The sequence below is a fragment of the Lonchura striata genome, chromosome 6, assembly GCF_046129695.1.
Source record: "Lonchura striata isolate bLonStr1 chromosome 6, bLonStr1.mat, whole genome shotgun sequence".
Classification (NCBI taxonomy): Eukaryota; Metazoa; Chordata; class Aves; order Passeriformes; family Estrildidae; genus Lonchura; species Lonchura striata.
In genome coordinates this window covers 67850572-67857690 of record NC_134608.1, presented here as the reverse complement: position 1 = coordinate 67857690, position 7119 = coordinate 67850572, and the positions used below count along the sequence as shown (strand labels likewise).

At 53.8% G+C, this 7119-nt stretch overlaps 1 protein-coding gene across 1 annotated transcript in view; it reads right to left on the bottom strand.

The window, feature by feature from the left end:
- The window catches only part of LOC144246559 (uncharacterized), a 703923-nt gene that overhangs the window by 56714 nt on the left and 640090 nt on the right, over positions 1-7119 (bottom strand). The window lies entirely within an intron of this gene.

The following is a 7119-nucleotide window of genomic DNA, read 5'->3' as shown; positions in this document are numbered from 1 at the left end:
GACAGGAGTGGAGGGAGCGGCTGCAGCTGAGTCGAGGCAGGCTGAGGTTGGATCTCAGGAAAAGGTTTTTGCCCAGAGGCTGCTGGAGCACTGCCCAGGCTCCCCAGGGAAGGGTCCCAGCTCCAGGGCTCTCTCAGCTCCAGCAGCGTTTGGACAGCGCTGCCAGGCCCAGGCTGGCAGTGTTGGGGTGTCCTGTGCAGGGCCAGCAGTTGGACTCGAGGATCCTGATGGGTCCCTCCCAGCTCAGCCAATTCTGTGGTTCTGGATCCATGACCCTGGGGATGGGAGTGCCAATGGTTGCCATGGCAACGGGCTCCAGGCCTGAGCTGGTGTCCATGGCAACCACCCCTGGCATGGGGTCTCCATGGAGCTGCCCAGGGACTGACCATAGCAACAGGGGCTGGGAATGGTTGCCATGGGAACTGACCATAGCAACAGGGGTGGGGATGGTTGCCATGGAAACTGACCATAGCAACAGGGGCTGGGGATGGTTGCCATGGAAACTGACCATAGCAACAGGGTTTCCTGGTGATGGTTGCCTCCTTAGAATGAGATTTGTCACTGGACATCAGAGGGGTTCCATGGGGACTTTCCAAGAGTCTTCAGGCTGTTCAAGAGCTGGAATGTCGCACACAGAGACAGGGGCTCCATGGAGCCCTCCCAAGGTTTTCTGGGGATGGCAAAGAGCCGTGTGGTCAGAGGCAGTCACAGCCATTCCATGGTGACATCCCAGGGCACCTTGGGCTGCAAAGGCACTGATCTGTCACAGGCACTCACGGGGGCTCCACAGTGACATCCCAGGCATCCTCAGGCTGCCAAAGAGCTGGGATGTCACACACACTTCTGCCATGGGCAGAATGGGAGCTTCAGGCAAAAGCTTTATTTCATTATTGGAGAAACTCCTGCTGAGCCATGAGATGGAGACACCCAGCAGCCACCATGGGTTCTAAAACCCCTGCAGGGCCCCCAGACTTCAAAAATTCCTTTTAAGAGAGGAGACTGGGAGTGACTGGATCCAATCCTGGCCCCAGAATTTGTCAAAGGTTTATGTATAAACGATTGGACAGGTAGAATTGAACAATCTGTCAATGCAATTTGTCCCACAGGATTAATGATGGAATACCAGATATATTTATATAAATACAATCTGATAATGACTAGACAGTAAGCTCTTAACCAGAGTTATTTACTCCACAGTCCAGAATCTATAACACCTATAGGATATTCTGCTCTAGGAAGCAATTTTGAAGTCAGCAGGGCCTTGCTGGAGTTGTTTGAGCCCATTGCAGGCAGAGCCTCTGCTCCAGCAGGAACTGCCTTTCCTGTGCCAGGAGCAGGGCAGGTCCCGCTGCAGGAACAGCCCCAGGCCAGCCCCAGCACAGGGAAGGCCTCGGGCACAAGGGCAGAGTGCCATGCTGGGAGCTGTGCCAGGGACAGCCCGAGGCACCAAAGGCACCTTGGCAGCAGCAGCTGCTTGCAGGGCATGGCCAGAAGCCTCCCTTGGCACCCGGCCTGGTGGCCAGCGCTGCAGAGCTGCTGCCTCAGGGCTCATTTCTGGCTGGGCTCTGAAAAGCCACTTCTGCTCCAGGAGCCTGACTGGGAAGCCATTGGCCCAGCACCTTGGGGACAAGATATTATCAACAAAACTCTTCATGCCAGCAGACACAAGGCAGGGGCAGAGGAAAGGGGAGAGCCAGGCCCAGGGGACAGGGCTGCCATGGTGATGGCTGTGAGGTCACTGCCCTGCAGCAGCCTGGCTGCCCTCAGCAGATGTTCTGGCCAGAAGTGTTGTGAGGGCACCCAGCACATCCAAGAACCCACACAACAGGAATTCCATCCTTGGGGAGGGGAGGGGATTTCACTGGGTCAGGTTGCACACACTCCCTGATTTTTGAGCATTCCTGGGATGGGAAATCCACTTCTCTGGAAAAACATTTGCCATTTTGTGCCACTCTCATCACTGTAAATATTTCCTCCTTCTAACAAATTTAAATCCACTCTCATTCAGTTTAGAGATATTGACCATTGTTCTGTCACTGCTAGACTTGGGAGAAAATAACTTTGATAACTATTTTTCCATTTTCACAGACCTTAGGGAGGACCCAAATATCTCCCAAGATGGGGTTTGAAGGCTTCATCACATAACGAACACGTAGAGGCTGCAGGCTCTGGGCTCAGTTGTGTGCAGACTGAGGACAGAACAGGAGTAGCCTGGGAAGGATTGAAGGGTGGTTCCACAGATGCTGGAGTTTTATTTCATTGCATAAAACAGCCGGAGAAAGAAATAATGGCACCAAAGGTGTAGAGTGCCCCTGCCCAATGAGGTGGGAATTTTACCCAGACACAGCATCCGGCGAGAGCGTGACTTAAAGAAGATTCCACCCCTCCACGCTGTGGGGTGTGCCCCTGAAAGCCTGGGAAAAGACACTCACTCTACCCTATCTGATCAAATGAGGAATGGCCCCAGAATGTTCTTATTTTTCTGTACCCTTATTGGCTTAAATTGTGCTGCAATGTCCCCACTGTAGTTTTTTCCATTGATTGTCCTCCTCAATCCACCCCTTTGCAGTCTCCTGCTCCTCTTAATATTGGACCTTGATCCTAAACTCCACCCCTACCCTGTAATATAAAAGTCTTGACCCTACCACCTCGTTTCTTGTGTATGTCCCTGGGAAAATGAAGAATCCTCAGTTTTCTAAACCAAGACCTGTCCTGTTGCCTTCCTTTCCCTGTTGGTCATTGGTGTCTGCCTGAGGTCTGAGACTCTGGGGCCTGGGGCAGTTGTTGTGCCTTTTGCTGCAGCAGAACACAACAGTGCTTTCCTCCCTATGGAAAAAAGAACCGTCCTTATCTATGCAGAAATTGCGGGAATTGGGCTTCCAACTCCCAAATTCCCTATATCCAAGGGTTGCTTTCAGACAAAAGCTACCAGGAAAGAGAGGTCTGGTTGCCCTTGGCCCCTGGTGGCTGCCTTTCATCTGCCCCTCTAACGCTGGTGTTCCGTGCTTTCCTTCCTTTGGAAAGAACCATCCTCCTCCAAGTGTCCATGTCTAAAATTTGGATTCCACCTATAAAATTCCCTATATCCAAGGGTTGCTCCCAGACAAAATCTGCCAGTACCATCAAGTCTGGCTGGCCTTGGCCTCAGGTGGCTGCCCCTGCCACACTGGGGCTCAGTTCTTTCCTTCCCATGGAGATCACTGTGACACTGTGGCACCTCATGGAACCAAGGGGCCATGGTGACACCGCGGGGCATCATGGACCCAGAGACCATTATGACTCTGTGGGGCCTGATGGAACCATGGAGACCATTCCTACCCTTCAGGGCCTCATGTCACCAAGGGGGCATTGTGACACCTCAGGGCCTCCTGGAAGCCTGCAAGCTCTGGCTGTACTTGTCCTCTGGTGGTCACCTCTCATTCCCCCAGGAAACATTGGCACACTGTTCCTTCATTCCTGTGGTAAAGAACCGGCCTTCATGTCCAGGGACCATGGCCAAAATTAGAATTTGGCCTCCCAATTTCCATAGATCCAAGGATGCTCCTACACAAAAGTAGCCAGGACAGACAGGTCATGCAGGCCCTGTCATCTGGTGATTTTCTTAGACTCTGAGCTGAATGTTTTCATTTGAAAACACCTTGGAGAGGGCCCAGAGATCTCCCAAGGATGGGTTCTGAGCCCTTGGGCACATGGCCACTGCATATGGACAAAGGAGCTCTGTGCTCTGTGCTGCCATGGTGGTTTTGCATCACGGAAGGGATGTCCTGGGAGAAGCTTCTAGCAGTTTCCTGTGTGTCTGACAAAAACCAATCAGTAATTAGCTTTGAGAGCTGACAGTCTGTTAAAGCACTAAGGAAGCTGCAGACGCCTCTGTGCAGACACAAGTCCAGATGAGAAAGCCTGGCTGGGTCTCTCTCCCTTCTGGCCCCACAGAGGTGCCGAGGCCGGCCCAGCCCCGTCTCGGCCGTGGGGCCGGGCGGCTCCTGCCGTGGGGCCGGGCCCCTTCCCAGGGAGCCGCCAGGCGCCATCGGCTGCCGGGCAGGGCAGGGGAGGCCGCGGGGCCGAGGCCGGGCCGTGGCTGCGGGTGCTGACATCTGGCCCTGCCGAGCCCTGCCCCGCCGCCAGCCCGGGCCCGGCCAGGATCCGCCGGGCCCCAGGAGCAGCCCCGGGCCGGGCCGGCTCGGCCAAGGCTCTGCCGCCCTTGGGCTTCGCCCGCAGCCGGCGGGCAGGGCAGGAGAAGCCATCGGCCCCGGCCGTGCTGCTGCTGGGCTCTGGCCTGGCTGCTGAGATCCTGGCCCTGCCCCAGCGCGGCCCAGCCTGACACAGCCCCAGCGCAGCCGCTGCAGAAACCTCCATGGCAAAACAGCTCCGGCCGCAAGCACCGAGCCCGGCCGGGCTCACGGAACCATCTGCAGCCCCGGGAGATATTGACTCTGCCAGTGCTGCCATCCTCCACCAGTGAGAGAAAAGAACACAGGGCAGGCACACAGAGGAGCAACATGGACACACCGAGGGCAGGGAAGAGGAAGTTGAGTCCCAGATGGGAGGGATGAGGAGATGCCTTGATCTTGGGGCTGGAATACTCTGCTAAAGCTGTGGAGAAGGATGTCATTGATACATCAGACTCTCTTTTTCCCAGTAAGGCATTGAAAAGTATGGGGAGATGACTTGTTTCAGCAAAGGCCTCCGTGCTAAAGTAAGAAAATCTTGCAGTAGCTGTGATCTCCAATGAGAAGTTTGAACAGAGAAAGGGAGAACAGTGATGAGACCCTGTGTCCTCAGGGAGAGAAGAAGACCTCTGTTCCCAGAGATGAAGATGATTTCAGAAATAGATGAAGAGAACCTTTGCTCTTAAACAGCTCATTTCGAAACTAATACCCCATAACTTGCATGGCCCATAAGCACAGCTGTGGGAAAAGGTGGAAAAAGATGGGAGGGAGTTCACGATTGCAGATTTCTCCAGGCAGCTGCTATTTGTGGAAATGAAAAGCCATGAGATAACTGTTTTCTTGTGGAGAATTCTCCATAACATTAACAAGAGGTACTTCTCTCCTGATGTGAACTGAAGAAACATTAGAATATTCTAGAGGTGGTAAACTGACTGAAAATTTCAAGTTTTGCCTCTACATTGTAAGGTTGTATGGAGAGGGGAAGTGTTCTGAAAATTTTGTTCAGATTCTTATTACTCTTTCATTTAGTTTCTCTTAACAAACTTTTCTTGACACTCTTTTAAGGTTTTGAGCCCACTTTGCCTTTCTCCTAATCCTATCTCACAGCAGGAAATGAGTAAGAATATTCTAGTGAGTGCACTGGTAATTAGCCAGCACTGAGCCCACCACACTAATTGATGCATTGGCCAAGAAATCTCAAATTGGTGAACCAAAACCACTACAGAAACTTCCTGACAAACTGCACGAGAGCAGGGAGAAATTGAGGCAGAGCCATGGTTTGTCAGGATTTGCTTGATCCTAATGAGCCCAGTGGTACATTTGGAGCTGAGCCTTGGAACCTCAGGGCCTGAGAGGAGATTGCACAAACCTTTCCCGGAGTCAAAGTCAGAGGAAAACCCCAAAGTGGTTGGAGTCTAAAGCATTAATGGGAACCACAAAGGTCCATCTATACCACAGGCCCTTCATAGAGTCCTTGGAGGAGAGAACTGGAGGCCAGGATAGCACAAAAACCTCTCAGAGACTCAAAATGGCACAAAGAACTCTCATTGTGGAAAGGAAAATCCAAAGTATCTTACAAAAGTTAAGAATCTCAAAGTATTCATGAGCCCCACTGAGTGTAAGTACCAAGCTCTCAAGAGATTCATTAAAGCAGATAATTGGGGCCATGAATGCACAAACCTCTCACAGAGTCTGTAGCAAAAGGGAAACACCAAGTACCTTAAAAGAACTGAAGTACCTTGAAGCATTAATGGGCCCCACTGAGTGTTGTTCCTGACAAAGCCTCGCCAGGGACTAATTAAAGCAGATAATTGGAAGCCATGATTGCAGAAACCTCTCAGAGACTCCAAGGCCAAAAGCAAAAGCCAAAGTCCTTTGAAAAACCTGCAGTCCCTGGGAGCATGAAGGAGCCCCCAGGGCCATTCCTGACCAAGGCTCCCCAGGGACTCCTTCCAGCAGATCCTTGAGGCCACTGGGATGTGGGCATGGGGGGGATGCTGAGGGCAGGACCAGGGCCTGCTGTGTCCAGCCTGGCTGGGGTTGTGCCAGGAGGCCCCAGGGCCTCAGGACAAGGTGTCTCCTCACAGCCCTTGGTGGCACAGACCCTGCTGTGCCCCAGGGCACCAAGACTTGGCTTCTCTTTGTCCCCACCTGCCATCAGTGCCTCCAGTTCTCTGCTCTGCCTGGGGCCTGGGGACACTTTCTCAGTCGTGTCCCTCAATGGGACCCATTAAAAGTCCAAGGAACTTTGGAGTTGGATTCTGACTTGGAGTTCTGGAGAGGTTTCTGCAGCTCCCTCCCAGGGACTGATGTTCAGGGCCTGAGCACAAAGCCCCAGAGGGTCATTAAAGTCCTTGTGCTGTGTCTGTGCTGCTGAGCTGGGCCGGGCTCCTGGCACAGAGGGTGATCCTGGTAACCAAGCAGAGCTTCAAAAGCACATTTCTCTTGCTGAGCAGCTCTTCTGCCAGCCCAGCAGGGCTGGGGCACTGCCTGCAGCCAGCACGGGCACAGCACAGAGGCACAGAGAGCTTCAATCAGTCAGGGCTGGGAAGGGGCTGAGAAGTGCCTGGGGCAGAATCACTGCCAGCCCTTGGCACAGGAACCTCTGGCTGCAGGACAATGCAGCTGCAGCTCCTGGAGAGATCTCCTAAAGCTGGAACATGCCAATGCCCACAGAGCCTGTGAGTGCATTCTCTGCTCATCTCCTGTGCAGAGCAGCCAGGGGTGCCCAGGGCTGTCCTGCAGAGCAGGGTCCTGCAGCCCAGGGCGCTGTGCTGGGCCAGGGACTCTGCTGCCTGCCAGGGACAGCTCTCAGCCGGCCCTGGAGCTGCTCCCAGCGCTGGCCAGGAGCTGTGGGGGGAAGGAGCCACCCTGAGCAGGGCAGGTGCTGCTGCTGAGAGGGGCTGGCTGGGGCAGGGCTGCTCCCAGCTCCAGACCAGCCTGGGCACAG